The sequence below is a fragment of the Arvicanthis niloticus genome, chromosome 15 (genome assembly GCF_011762505.2).
Source record: "Arvicanthis niloticus isolate mArvNil1 chromosome 15, mArvNil1.pat.X, whole genome shotgun sequence".
NCBI classification, from domain to species: Eukaryota; Metazoa; Chordata; class Mammalia; order Rodentia; family Muridae; genus Arvicanthis; species Arvicanthis niloticus.
Window position 1 is genome coordinate 28,075,496 of NC_047672.1, and position 13,883 is coordinate 28,089,378.

General features: G+C 42.3%; 1 protein-coding gene and 1 long non-coding RNA gene across 6 annotated transcripts in view; one reads left to right on the top strand and one right to left on the bottom strand.

Moving 5' to 3' along the window:
- Positions 1-1,227: 1,227 nt before the first annotated feature.
- On the bottom strand, positions 1,228-12,080 carry LOC143434535 (uncharacterized). Of its 3 annotated transcripts, XR_013104093.1 has the most exons (5): positions 11,940-12,080; positions 11,103-11,395; positions 9,927-10,053; positions 9,685-9,810; positions 1,228-1,450 (listed from the first exon to the last, which is right to left on the bottom strand). It is a non-coding gene; the product is annotated as an uncharacterized LOC143434535 (long non-coding RNA). The 3 variants fall into 3 exon arrangements; XR_013104091.1 differs by lacking the exon at positions 1,228-1,450 and having other exon boundaries at positions 1,460-9,810; XR_013104092.1 differs by lacking the exons at positions 1,228-1,450; positions 11,940-12,080 and adding an exon at positions 11,650-11,807 and having other exon boundaries at positions 1,460-9,810.
- Cnot4 (CCR4-NOT transcription complex subunit 4) overlaps positions 11,906-13,883 on the top strand; it is a 99,697-nt gene continuing 97,719 nt past the window's right edge. For 2 of the 3 annotated variants that reach the window (XM_034519130.2, XM_034519132.2), the window contains exon 1: positions 11,906-12,140. The gene's annotated coding sequence lies outside the window, so the exon portion shown is untranslated. The remainder of the gene's footprint in view (positions 12,141-13,883) is intronic. The other variant, XM_034519134.2, reaches the window with a different exon arrangement.

The window sequence follows — 13,883 nt, forward strand, 5'->3', positions numbered from 1 at the left end:
ACCTTGCTATGTTCTCTTTGTCAAGAGGGCAGTTATTTGAAGTCTCATGAGCTTTAACCTTTCCCTGCTCAGCATTATAAGATGGGAGCACAAAAATCCCAAAAGGGTCAATGGGAGTGGCGGGTGATGGGTGCACTCTTGATTTCACCCTCATTTCCAATGCATTCTTCACAGTCTTCCTGTTAGCAATTTGTCTAGGCTCCGCCCCACAGTTACCTGGCAACAGCCAGGTAAGTCTGACTCACTATAAAAGGGGCTGTTTGCCCCCTCCTCACTCTCATTCTCTTACTCTCTGCCCCTTTTCCCTCTCCCCTCACCCCCTCACCCTTCTCTCTCCACATGTTCCTGGCCACTCTCTTCTCTCTCTCTCTCTCTCTCTCTCTCTCTCTCTCTCTCTCTCTCTCTCTCCCCCCCTTCCTCTGTCTCTACTCCCTCCTCAACTCCCCTTCCCATGCCCTAAATAAACTCTATTCCATACTATATCCTATATGGCTGGTACCTCAGGGGGGATGCCTCAGCATGGGCCAGCTGAGGCACCCCCCCTTCCTGCGCTTCTTTCTACCAAACATATCCTGGCTCTTTCTTTCCTTTTCATAAAACACAACATTTCCTATTGAGGACACTGTGCCATGTGAACTCTAGTTTAATGTAGGTACTGTAGGTTAAAGGATACCTAATTCTTCCTTCCCTTACTGTGCAAGAACTATGTATGAGCTGGGGTTTGACCTGTTTCTTTTGGTACTTTATGAGGCTGACTGATTCTGAGTGACATGGTACATTAAACCATATGGCATGTGGGATTATCAGTCAACTGTGCTCTCTGCAGTCCGTTTCCTCAAAGCACGTTTGCATTGGGTACCTGTGTGGCTGATACAATAGTCAAACCACTGAAAACCAGTGTTTTCCTTTGATGTGAAATTTGTATCCAAGGAAGACATCTTTCAAAAAGGATGTCAGTGTTAATACAACCTCATCAAACTAACAAAGGCTGAGGGAATTGAAGGCAGATGTACATGACAGAAACTGTTACAGGAAGTTCTTCAAGCAGATGTATGATACCCAGGAGACACTCATGTGTATACAAAAAGATTTAAGGGCTTAACAAAGGCTGAAGAAGGTAACTAGAATTTTTTTTTTCCTTAACAGATAATTGATGTCTGTACTAGTCAGAGTTCTCCCAAGGAACAAAACCAACAGAATAAGTATATATATTGAAAACTGGCTTTATTAGATTGACTTACACTCCATAAGCTGGTTAGTCCAAACACAGCTACACTCTGGAAAAGCTGGGAACCCAATAGTTACTTGGTCTCTGTGGATGGATTCCTCCTCAGCAGAGACAATCTGGTACTGAAGGCCTGGAAGATTCCTGGAGAGTCACTGGTCTTTAGTCCACATTGGATGACCAAGCACGCTGGCTTCTGATGTCAGGGAAAGATGGTGGTAGCAGCTGTAGCAGCAGCAATAAAGTAGATGCACTCAGTAGAAGGGGGCAAAGGTAGGCATGTTGACAGGATGCTCTGCTTCATCTCAGACACTTTCTATCACCGATTACTGATGCTGCCCACTCTGGGAGAGGATGCCCCACCCTATCTCAGTTGTTGCTCTATTGTGATGAAGAGACACCGTGACCAAGGCAACTCATACAAAAGAAAGCATTTTAATTGGGAGCTTGCCTATAATGTCAAGAAGGTTAGTTCACTATCATGGCAAGGGCATGGTGGGAGTGTGGTGGCACTCATAGTGCTGGAGCAGTAGCTGAAAGTTACATCCTGATCCACAGGCAGAGAGGCAGGGACAGAGACTGAGCCTGGTATGGGCTTTTGAAACCTCAAAGTACGCCTCCTATGACATACTTCCTTAAACAAGGCCACACCTCCTATTAGTGCCACTTCCTGTTGACTAAGTATTCAAATCTAAGAGCATGGTGGCACCTGCTTTTTGATCCCAGCACTGGGAAGGAAGAAGCAGGCAGAAGTCTGTGAGTTCAAGGTCAGCCTGGCTTACAAAGTGAATTCCAGGACAGCCAGGGTTGTTATACAGAGAAACCCTGTTTTGAAAATCAAATCAAAACAACAGCAATAAAAGAGATCTATGAGCCTCTTATTCAAACCACCACACATCATTAATTACCTTAGTTAATCTTTTTAGGAAATGCCATCTCAGACCTACCCAGAAGGTCATCTTTTAATTGATCCTAAATTCGGTCAGTTGATTACCAAGACTGACCATCAGAATGTCTAAAGTAAAAATGGTCACTCTGAGAGTGTGGAGTATGGTTTTGGTCTTAGTCTAATATTAATCTTGGCATACAACTCCTACAATCTTTGTAATCTTCAAGGTTTTTCTGTTTACAATTTAGTTCACTGATGGCTGGAAGTCCCTAGGTAGATTCAGGATAAGTGCTGGGTATCAGAAAGATCAAGGTAAGATTAGAAGGTTAGGGCTTTCAACCCTACCTCCAATCTCTGGGATGGGTGGAACGGGGCTGGAGGTTAAGCTGATCCTTAAAGGTCAATGATTTAATTAGTCATGCCTCTCCAATGAAATCTCCACAAAAGCCATACAATAAGGTCCAGAAACCTTCTAGATGTACTGATGATCCCAGGACAGGGTATACTAGAAGAGGATACAGAGCTTCTGTAGCATCCCGTCTATCTCTCAGTCCATGTATCTCCCATGTATAACCACTGTAATACCCTCTATAGCAGTGGTTCTCTACCTTCCCAATGCACTTTAACACAGTGCCCTCATGCTGTGGTGACCCCCAACCGTAAAAAGTCACTTTTGTTGATACTTCATAGGTGTAATTTTGCTAGTTATGAATTGGAATGTAAATATCTGTGTTTTCCAATGGTCTTAGTCAACCTCTGTGGAAGGGTCGAGGTTCCCAGGTTGAGAACCGTTGCATTATAATAATCTAGTGAATGCAGTGGTGGTGTTTCTCTAAGTTCTATTAGCTACTTTAGCAAATTAATCAAATCCCAGGAGGCAGCCATGGGGACCCCAGTTCATAGCTGGTATGTAGGGCCTGTGATTCCCATATGAAGTTCAGGGCACTCTTGTAAGGCTGGAAAGCTGGGATTTGACACTGCTTTCTGCCCCGGCCTTCGGGGATTTGACGAGACCCTAGGGAAGGGGGCAAAAGAATGATAGAACAAGAGACACAAGGAAGAAGCACAGGTCTGAATCTCTGATCGAGTGCTTGCACTTTATTGTTTGGGTTGTCGTTATAAAGACAAGCAGGGAGGAGGGTCAGGGTCCAGGGCCAGCCTGTAATTGTTAAGTTCTTGCAAGCATTCCTTAGCCCAAACCACTTTCTCATGAGCAAGAAGGCAGTAAAACATCTGTTAGGCTCAAGTTACTAATTTTCTCTCCCAGGCAGGAAGGCTGATAAGGTCTTCCTTAACTCAGGCTATGACATTTGCTCTTAGGAAGAAGGCAAAAAGGCATTCCTTAACTCAGGCTATCTACTTAACTGACATTTGCTCTCTCAGGAAGAAGGAAGTCTTGGCTCCCAGCAGCTTTCACGTAGACAGTGTCAGAACTGAGTTGAAAGTGATCATTCAGCTGGTGGTCTGGGTGATTTGTATGTGTGTGTGTGTGTGTGGGGCAGACTGCTAGTATCTCAGGTCATAAAAACAGTGTTGTGAGAGGGTAAAAGAAATGGAATTTATTAATTCTAGAACTTCTGAGTAACAATGCAGTGAGGACTTATGTAAAATTCATGACAAAAGGTAAAGAATGGTAAAGAAATTCCGAAAAATCAGATTCTGTTTTGTTGTGGTAGCACTAGTATGCAGTGTAGTATGCAGGCATAATACTGTATGCTGTATACATAATACATAAATAGATCTTTATAAAAATGAATTCTTATTGCAGTCACATAGGCCTGGGGTTCAGTTCTCAGCACCTACATGGAGGTTCACAACTATCTGTAACTCCAGTCCTAGGCACTCTAATGCCATCTGCTGGCCTCTGTGGGCTCCTGCATAAAGAAGGGGCAAATGAACTGATGCAGGTCAGACACATACACATGAATAAAAATAAATCAACTTTGTGATGTTACTTTAAAAATGTTTTATTTGTGGCTGTGTATGCCTCTGTGTGTATATGCACACATGCATGTGGGTATCCATGGAGACCAAAAGAGGGAGTTGGCTCCTCTGGCACTGGTTGTGAGCCGCCTGGTATGGATAGTAGGAATAAAACTACAGTCCTCTGCAAGAGCAGCAACTGCTCTTCATTGTTGAGATAACTCTCCAGCCTTATGTGATGTCACTTCAAATAATCTTTGTTTGTTTATTTATTTGTTGTGGTATCATTTTTAATAGTGTCTAGCCAGGGATTACGCTGTACACCTTTAAACCTAGTGCTTGGTACTTTGGATGCAGAGGCAGGTAGGTAGATCTTTGTTAGTGTAAGGCCAGCTTGGTCTATCTCATGAGATACTGTCTCAAAAAATGTTCTAGTTCTTTGAATGAATGTTTAAGATTGAACTCTTTTTCTATTTAAAAAGAGGAAATAAATTGCTTTGTATTCTCTGATAATTGTTTGAGTGTCTATTTTTTTTTCTAGACTATTTCTGTTTTGTTGGTTTTCCCTTGGGTCTTAATTTTATGTTTCCAAAATTTATTATTTCTAGGACATTAAATCTTAAAATTTAGTTGGGTATAATTTGACAGCTAGGTAATAAGTTAAGTTTCCTCCAGAAAAATTTGTGTTTCTATCTGTGGTAGTTTGAATGAAAATGGCCCCATAGGTTCATATATTTGAATACTTGGTTCCTCTTTACTAGAACTGTTTAAAAAGGACTAGAGGTGTGGCCCTGTGGGAGATGTGTTACTAGGGATAGGTTTTGAGTTTTCAAAAGATGTGCTATTCCCAGTTAGTGCTCTCTGCCTCGTGCATGTAGACCAAGACATAAGCTTTCAGCTAACTGCTCTAGCATGCCTGCCTGTTGCCATGCTCTCCCCCATGGTTGTCACAGACTCTAATCCTCTGAAACTGTAAGCCCATACAGAATCTTTTTTTTTTTTTTTTTTTTTTTTTTTTTTTTTGGTTTTTCAGGATAGGGTTTCTCTGTGTAGTCCTGGCTGTCCTGGAACTCACTCTGTAGACCAGGCTGGCTTCGAACTCAGAAATCCGCCTGCCTCTGCCTCCCAAGTGCTGAGATTAAAGGCGTGTGCCACCACTGCCTGGCCAAAACCTTTCTTTTATAAGTTGCCTTGGTCATGGCATCTTATTATAACAATAGAAAGTTACTAAGAATCTGGGTGTGGTGGTACACATCATAAATTGCAGCACTCAGGATGCAGAGGCAGGTGGATTTCTAAATTTGAGGCTAGCCTGGTCTATAGTGTGAGTCTCAGGACATCCAGGGCTACACAGAGAAATCCTGTCTCAAAAACAACAATAGCAACAACAAAACAAAACAAAAAACCAGAAAAACCAAAACAAAGGAAAAAGCCTGAGGGTGGTGGTGGTGATGCCTTTAATCCCAGCACTTAGGAGGCAGACAGATATCTGAGTTTGAGGTGGGCCTGGTCTACAGAGTGAGTTCCAGGTCATCCAGGGCTACACAGAGAAACCCTGCTTTGGGGAGGGAGGAGTTAATAAGACACCTTCAAACGGTCAGATGGTGTTGTGATTGCTTAGTTGACCCCTGGAAATGAATCCCTTCCCCTCTTTCAAAAGTGGCACATTTCAATTTTCTGGTGAAGGTCAGAAACTCCAGTTCCAGCCTGTGTTGAATCGATGTCTGTCCCCTTAGGGTCAGCAGTCTTTAAGGCCACTCTGTTTTTCGGCTATTCCTCTTAGATTGGCCAATGACCCCACAGAAAAAGCTGTGATCTTTTAGCACATACAGTAAGAGAAAGGTACCCTTTGTCTTTGGCAGTCAGGACTATTTTTCTCTGGCCTCTGGCCAAAGGCAGGCTGTCTCTCAGATGGCTTTTAAGAGAGATCAAATGCCCCTTGGAGGGAAATGGATTCAAGTCACCTCTTTAAACTCCAACTCCTCAGCTCAAAGCCTACTACATTTTTTTTTTTTTGTCTTTTATGACTTTTAGTAAATGTTTCTAGTATTTATCCAACTTCCTTTTAGTTGTTTGTAGTGAACAGATTAAAAAAAAAATTCTTTATTGAGTCCCCAAGTCAGAGAAAATGGACAGAGACAAATGTGTATGACTCTTGGCATTTACTCTTTTCCCTCATTATTGTAGTAAATAATTCTTCAGCAACTAGCCACTCGTCCAGCTTCCATGCCAAGACTCTACTTCATGGCATTTCTGATGTTGAGCTTGTCCATTTCACATGCTGTGATTACTGAATTGTTGCTAAATGTGATACAAGGAGAGGCTTGGCATGTGCTTTCATATCTCGGCTCCCTCTCCTTCGCTTCTGCCACTACCATCAGAAAAACCTCCCTCAGAGACATGCAGTCTCTTCAAACATAAAAGAAATGTGGCTGATGGCTAAGCCTGGTCCAGGACAACTAGCCCTAACAACCTGGGTTTAGACAACCTTCCTCAACAGACCAATCAAAAATGCAAAAGTGGAGGGCTGGAGAGATGCCTCAGTGGTTCCAGAGGACCAGGGTTCACTTCCCAGAACAAACATGGCAGCTCACAACTGTCTGTTAGAAACTGATACTAGGTACCCTTCTCTATGACTCTCTACCTTATATTTGAGAGAGGGTCTCTTTCTGAACCTGAAACTTACTTATTTGAGTATGCTGACTGGGCAGTGAGCTCCTGGGATCTCTGCCTGTCTGGTGCTCTTATGACAAGCACTTTATGAACCAAACCACCTCCCTGTCCTTCAAATTGTATTTACATCTCATTAAAAAAATGGTAACATGGACATCAATGTTTCTATAACAGATTAGCCAACAGGCTAGCACTACTTCTTCAGGAAATCTTAACTCCCTCTCAAAGTCATGTTCTTTTTACCTCCCAATTGAAGTAACCATTACTGTATATTTTGTCACATTTATTTTTCTGTGTAAATGTAACTCTTTACATAACATTTAGTTCTGCCTGTTTTTGAACTTCATATAAGATGTTTCACGCTTTATCTATTCATTTGTGAAATTGTTTTTAAAAATTCATTTATTATTATTACTATATGTGTGTGTATGTTACATGTGGGTATACATGATGGCTAGTCCATGAAAGTCAGAAGATAATTTTGTGAAGTCTTTTCTTCCCTTCTACCTTTATATGGGTCCTAGGAATTGAACTTGTCTGGCTTGTGAGGTAAATACCTTGACCTGCTGGTCCATCTCATGAGCCCCGTGACTGACTCTCTTGTTTTGTTTTTGAAATTCTTTTTCTTTTCTTTTCTTTTTTTTTTTAAAGATTTGTTTATTTTATATATGTAAGACACTGTCGCTGTCTTTAGACCCACCAGAAGAGGGCATCGGATCACAATACAGATGGTTGTGAGCCACCATGTGGTTGCTGGGAATTGAACTCAAGACCTCTGGAAAAGCAGTGCTCTTAACTGCTGAGCCATCTCTCCAGCCCCTCTCTTTAATTTTTTTTAGAGATTTATTTATGTATTTTATGTATATAGGTGTTTTATCTGCATGTACATCTGCACAAAAGAAAAGGGCATTGGATTCCATTGGACTACAGTTACAGTTATAAATGATTGTGAGCCACCATGGGAATTGTATTCAAGACTTCTGGAAGAACAACCAACGATCTTAACCTCTGAGCCATCTCTCCAGCTCCTTCTAGTTTGTTTGTTTGTTTTTCCAAGAAAGAGTCTCACTATACATCTCTGGCTGTCCAGGAATTCACTATGTAGTTCAGGCTGGACTCAAATTCATAGAGCTCCGCCTTCCTAGTGCTATGATTAAAGGTTTGTACCACTATACCTGGCTGCTTCTTTTGTTGTTGTTTGTTTTGTTTTGTTTTTTGATAGTGTCATGGAACTCAGGCTGACTTTAAATTGACTATGACATTTAGGATGACCCTAAGTTCCTGTCTTCCAAATGCTAGGATTATAGGTGTACATTACCATGTCTGATTGAAAGTCATTCTTGACTGTGAAGTTGTAGGTCACTGTTTTTACTGTATAGTATTACACTGTATTTAACTTCTACAGTTTACTCATCCATTATATTATTAACATATAGGGCATTCCCACTGCTTTGTCATCACAACTAATTCTGTCATTAAGGCTCCTGGCATACTTGTGTAAAACTCATAGACACTAGATATATGCACACATTTACACACACACTTACACATGGGAGTAGAACTGTTTAGTTGTAGGATATTTATTAATATTCAATTTGATTTTCCTCTTAAATGAATGATTTAAAAAACTAAATTAGGAAGCTATAGCTTCAACACAGCTACCTATTTTGATAAGATTTTTATAGGGAAAGAGCTGGGGTCGGGGGAGAAAAGTGAGGCAGCATTTCGAAAATTAAAGATTGAAGTGTGTGTTTGTTTGTGAGTTGTATTTATTTTCTTATCTGTAACAGGGTCTTATGTACCCCAGGTTGATTTCAAGCTCACTCTATAGTTTAAATCAGCCTTGAGCTTCTGATGATCTTGACTCCATCTCCCAAGTGTTGGGCCGTCATCCTCCTTTTATGGAGTGCGGGGAATTGAACCCAAGGTTTAATGCTCTAGCAAAGGATCAGTGTTGGTTCTCAGTGCCCAAGTGAGGTGACTCACAACTACCTATAACTCTAGGTTCAGGGAATCTGACACCTTCTGGCATCCATGGGCACCCAGACACACACACACACACACAAACATACACACACACAAATAAAATATTACTTATTTTCAGACAGGGTCTCACGATGTAACTATGTCTGGCTTGGAGCTTCCCCTATATAGATTAGGCCTGCCTCAAACTCACAGAGATCTGCCTGCCTCAAGGCCTGGCTGAACCACCACTTCTAGGTAATAGGTTAAAACAAAATTAGGCCGTGTGTGTGTGTGTGTGTGTGTGTGTGTGTGTGTGTGTGTGGACTTTATTGTTCAATTGTCCCCTGTCTTTTATGACTTCCTTCCTGTTTGTCTCTGTACCAATTTGATTGGTTGACTTTCCATCCCTGGAATATGCTAAGGATATCCCGACATTAAGATCTTGGCATGGGTGGGTTGGTTGGTTTTTTTTTTTTTTTTTTTTTTTTTGTCATCTATCTCTTCAGAGAGGCTCTCATGTTTTACGTAAGCCTGTCCAGGAGCTTTTATAGTTATTTTATTTGTTCTCTCTCTCTCTGCTTTCAAATCTTAAAATAACTTTGCATACCAACATCTATACCTAACATTTAATACTTAAATACTCAAATGATTAAGGCAAAAATTATCAAATAACAGTAAGACCCACAGTTAGTAGGGTCTGGGAAAAGTAAGGATTCACAAATGATATGACATTAGCATTTATTAACGTTGAAGCAGTCAGATTTTTCTTTCAGGACTAGGGAGCAAACCCAGCACCTTGTGAATGCTAAGCGATCATCACTGATCATCACTGATCATCACTGAGCTACAGTCCCCAACTGCAGAGCAGTCAGGTTCATATCTGAATATGACTTGAAATTTTAATTTATTTAAAATATCCATATCTGAGTAATTTGCAAAAGTACACACACCACCACTTATAAACACGACCACACATGCATACAATAAATAATTAAAAATAAAAGTTTACTGGGTTCAAGTGGGCAGTCTTCTGAAGTTCTGCTGTCTTTCACATGGAAGTTGTCTTCCATTTCATACATGATATTTCAGTCATCATCACCTTCCTCCTCTTCTTTGCAACCAAAGGAGCCTCCATCTGCAAGGCCATTCAATCCAGAAAAAACATGACTCATTCAAGAGAACTCCTTCCTTTCCACTTTATCACCCAGTCCTGGTATTTCAATCTCAAAGAATGTATCTTGGATTTATTACCTTTCTTCCGCCTTTGCTGCTACCACAATCGGAATAACCATCTGGATGACTAAAATAATCTCTTAATTAGTTGTTCCAAGTTCATTCTTGTCTTTTTTTCAATCCATTCACAACACAACAGAATGATCTATTTATGAAAATGTATGAAACCAGTTTATATGCATAACCATAAATCAATAAAGCAATTTATGAAGTTGTCTCCCTTCCTACCCCTTCCAAATACAGCCCTCTATTTAACTAACTCTACATTACATATTTGACGTGTATGAGTCCTGTGATTTTTTTTCCTGTAATTTTATAGACATATTCCTGGGGTTTAAGAGTTGGCTCAGTAGTGAAGGGCACATGCTATTCTTCCAAAGGGCCTGGGTTCAATTCCCAGCACCATACTGGGCTCATCACACCTGATTGTCATTCCAATTCCATGGGGACCTAACAGCTTAGGCCTCCTCCAGCAGTGGCAGTCACATGCACATACTCATACACAGAACTACACAGGCACACAGAGATAAAAATAATAAAATAGAAATAAACAAAAAATAAATATTCCTGAGTTAGGTGTGAGTCAGAGGCTGGTGGAGCTGGAGACCACTGTAATCTACAAATTGAGTTCCAGGACAGCCAGGGCTATACAAAGAAACTCTGTCTTGAAAACCCAAATAAAAAAAGAGACATTCCTGCATTTTAAAATAATTGTTACATTGATAAGTATATATGTACACACATATGTAAGAATTGGTTATTAATGTAATAAAAGAACTGGCCTGAAGGGTAGTGAATATCATTAGTTAGTAGTTGAATTGTCCCTTTTTTAATGTCTCCATCAATGAGTGTATAAGTGATATTGTGCCTGGAAGTGGTGATGCACACTTTTAATCCCAGCACTTGGGAAGCAGAAGCAGGCAGATATCTGAGTTCAAGGCCAGCCAGCCTGGTCTACACAGTGAGTTCCAGAATAGCCAGAGCTACATAGAGAGACTCAGTCTCAAAAACAGAACAAAACAAAAACCCCAAACAACAGCCAAAGTGACACTGTTTACTTTGAGACAAGGTCTCATACCACTATGGCCAAATGTGTGATGTGATGTATATACATCACATGCCTCTGCCTCCAGATGAATAAGTTTCAGAATACAGGCAATAAACAGAATCGACCGCTCCAGGAGCGCCACTTACACCAGAGTTCTAGGAGGCAATCCGGGAAGTCCAGTAAATTGATTTTGTTATTTAGGATTTCTCGGTGCTCGAATCGGCTGCGGTTGTATTATGTCCTTTGAGACGTGTTAAGTTGTGTAGTTTGACGAACCTGACGCACACATCTGTGCAGGCTGGACTCGTAGCCAACAAGAGTTTGCAGTTAGGTTCACATGCTACTCTGACTGCACGCGTTCTTTAGAGAAATGTGCACATGCCAATTCAGGTATTTCTTCACTGGTGATTTGACCGTAAGAAGGATGAGCTCAACTGTACTGGTGGCAGGACGCGCAAAGACAGGGAAACGAATTAACGCTCACTTTCCCAAAAGTATCAAATCTCCACTCTAGATCAAATCCCGCGCTCTTGCAATGCTTTAACCTGATTCTACTGCCATACGGCCCCCGTCAGATATCTATCTATGGAGGGCGGGGCAGAAAAGACACGTCCTCGCTTCCTCCGAAATCAGTTAAGTTTCGTAGAATTTTGGTTTCCTTCATTTCAGCTAACATTAATGAAAACCACTGACCACATGACACAGTAGCCACACACGCGGGCAGAGGAGGAAGCAAAACAAGAAGAAAGCCGGCGCTCCAGTAGCCACGTGAGGTGCGAGTTCCTGAGCGCCTTCTCTAGTGATGACTTCAATTCCCGGCCTGCCCTGGGGCGGTTACTATCGGAGGACTACAACTCCCAGGGTGCAGCGGACCAGTCCGCCGCAACCTCCCACTCGCCCGCCTGCCGCTTGTCCCGCCCCTCCCCCGCCCCTCCCAGCCGGATCGGCATGCGCCTGCGCACCGGAGGCCGGAGGAGTCTTACCCTAATGTAAGATGGTGGCCCGTCTAGCCGTGGAACCCACCGAAAGCTGAGAGTCTCTCTCTCAGCCGTAAAGGTCGGACTCACTGAAGCAGTCAGGCCCGGTTCTCAAGAGTTTTTTCGCCGACTCTCGTTCATTGGTCTCCTGTGAGGACTCGGCAACGCGTGGAGTCGGCTAAGAGAAAAGCGAGGCAAGGCAGGCGGGTGAGTGTCTGCGGGGCTGGGCTTAGGGGAAACCCGGCGCTGACCGGCTACGAGAGAGCGGAGGCTTCGCTGGGACTGTGCAGGCCGCACCCCCCTTTCTCCCCACCCCCGCCCGCCTCGTCTTCACCCTCCTCCTCCTCTGGCTGCCTCCTCCTCCTCCTCTTCCTCCCTCTCCCCTCTACGCCACAGCAGTTACCACCAGGAAAAGGCAGCCGGGCTGGAGGCAGCGCGGCGGCGAGCGCCGGCTCTCCTTGGAGAATTTCTTCAATTGAGGACCCAAGAGGGCTTCTCATCGCCAGTTTTTCCCCGCATTTTTCTGGCAACAGTATCCTTAGGTCTTGGTCCTCCTGTTTCCCCAGCCCCCTTTCCCCTCTGACGTCCTTTCCTACTGGCCCCGGTCTCCCAAGCAAGAGCCATCACTTCCACTCTGACGGGTGCTGCTGCTCACTGCCCACCCGTCCTGCTTGGTGGTTTTTTGCCCTTTTTTGTCCCATCCCCTTCTCTGAAGCCGCTCAGGATCTAGCCTCTGTCCCCCTCTGCTGCTTGCAGTCAGCCCCTGGTCTGTCTGCCAGACCCGAGTTGATTCCGATGTGCAAGTCTCCTTTAACCACATCTGTCATCTTAAAGCCACCTCGTGAGTATCTAAATCATGTTGTTGCTCTGTTGCTCCGTGTAAACGCACCTGTTTCTCAACCTACTTGAGAATTGTCAGTTTCTTCTCTCCTTCCAATGCAGATTCTTTGAGCACACACTCACAGAAAAGGGGAGATGATGCCCCATGTTGTTCCTTGAAAAGTAAAGGAAGTTAGGAGGTGAATGAAGTGACTAGAAGACTATTAAGGTTAAGAGAAAAGAGCTTTCTTCAGGCTACTCAGGAAAGGAATGTTTTGCATTTTGTAATCTTTGTGTTGCTTATTCACTGTCTTTTTACCCCTCTTTTCATTTTCGACCTTCTCCACCCCACTCAGCATTCTCCTGAATGGCCTTTCCTCAGGACACTTGATGTTGTCTCTGATTATACCCATAAAGATCAGCTTAGCATTTCAAAACCAGGTGAATCTGGCTCGAACACACACAGAATTCATCCGTGAATACCGCATGCAAATACAAATGGTATCTTGATTATACGTGGGTTACAGATTCCTTTGGTATCAATTATTGGCTCCGTTATATGATGTTTATGTTAATTGATAACATTTATTTGTGGTGGGTGTAAATTTGACTTTTGTTCCCTCTCTTTTGATCTGGGAAATTCTCTCCTTTGACATTTCTAGGATAGGAGTTATCAGAATAAGTTGTATGGAAAAACACATTGGGTATGTATGTAAAAGAAGTTGATATTTTGGGTTAAAGTTAAATTCCTTTTTTTTTTTTTTTCCATAGAAAAGAAGGGGGCTGAGAAAAGAAGTCACAAAGCTGTGCATATGCATTCTTTCAATGGTACTTAGCTGTTATTACCTGTAGTAAGAACTAGAAACCTAGAGGAAGAGGTGGCTTATGGTCTCTACAGTATAGTGAAAGCAGAATTGAAATTAACTAGTTTGTGTGACCAGAAGTTAGAGCCTTTGCTATAGTATACCATAGTGACATAATTACCAGAACAGCAAGTAGGATTATATAGGTCAGACAAACACATGTCAAGTTTGAACATAAGACATTGTATTCTTAATATATATGTAAAAATATTTAAAGTCACAGCAACAGTCTCAGTGCAGTATGTCTCTTATTGGGGAAAAATAGTAA